Source organism: Penaeus monodon, chromosome 20 (genome assembly GCF_015228065.2).
Source record: "Penaeus monodon isolate SGIC_2016 chromosome 20, NSTDA_Pmon_1, whole genome shotgun sequence".
Classification (NCBI taxonomy): domain Eukaryota; kingdom Metazoa; phylum Arthropoda; class Malacostraca; order Decapoda; family Penaeidae; genus Penaeus; species Penaeus monodon.
The window spans coordinates 17,970,119-17,971,300 of NC_051405.1; the positions used below are offsets into that span (position 1 = coordinate 17,970,119).

Genomic DNA, 1,182 nt, shown 5'->3' on the forward strand with positions numbered 1-1,182 from the left:
TTAAAGTCAACAGATATTTACTACATTAATATAAAATACAAATTAACTTTCGCTGGATAATACTGGACTCATGAATACCAGAGTGAATTAAATAAGTAGATTAACATTAAACTTTCTGCAGTCTTCAATAGTATTAAAGATGGGAAAGTTAAATATGCATTCCAGTTCTAACACCTCCATCTCTCGTTAAGACATAGCAAGTGAACACCAATTTCAGGTCTAAGAGCCAAAGATCGCCTGCTCCTCAGACGATTACAGCTGTATAGCATTGTCTTCAATTTCCTCGTCTCAAACGGTTACTTCACTCCAGACGCGATGGCTGCAATCCGGTTAGGATGAATGAGAATAGTCACATTGGATTATTTTCTCATAATCCACAGTTCCTTTTGCGACAGGATGCTGAGTACAAAATCGGAGATTTGCCCAAAATATACGTTATCGTTTTACAGTTCCTTGTTCTCGGTTATAGGGAGAATGGCAGATAGAATATATTGGCAAACGGTTGATAAATAAGCATCGATGTCAAGACGCTCATGGCGAACATCATTATTTTAACGGTGTAGAAAACGTACCCAACTACAGTACGAATTGCCCTCTCGACCTACCTGCTTCAGGCCTTCCTTTACCACACACCCTCCCCCACCCGCCCCTGAGAAACACCCTGTCTCGAAGTTTCATTTCGCCGTCTGCACTCCACTTCCTACCGAGGATTTACATATACATTGAACGAATTCTGACATATGCAATTTCTCCGCAACGCGATTGCGCGCTTGAGCTGCAATGCCGGCCACCACTTGTATGTTAATGATTGCCGCTGAGGGCGTAATGGGCGTGCGGCGCTCAAAGTGGTTTGTGTAGAATCAGGGGCTGGTGTCAGAGAGCGGGCGTCTAGCACGGTGTTAAGGAGCTGTTAAGTGGCGCGTTGGGTAAGTTGGTCCCGGATATTACTTTGCCAAATGCAGAGACAGTGTATATACTAAGAGGTGTGGAGGATTGACAATACAACGCTAATGCAGTAACATTCTCATAGAAATGCGCTAATAATACAGTAATACAGCAATAATACTATGATAGCATATTGATAATTACATACATTCCTAGGAATACCAATTCTACTTCTATTACACCAAACCAAACCAAAGTAAAAATCTTTTTATACTGCACATTCCACATTCCCTTGAT

At 41.5% G+C, this 1,182-nt stretch overlaps 1 protein-coding gene across 1 annotated transcript in view; it reads left to right on the forward strand.

Annotated features, from left to right (window-relative positions):
• LOC119585664 overlaps positions 1–1,182 on the forward strand; it is a gene marked incomplete at its 5' end in the record, with an annotated part of 61,455 nt that overhangs the window by 7,440 nt on the left and 52,833 nt on the right.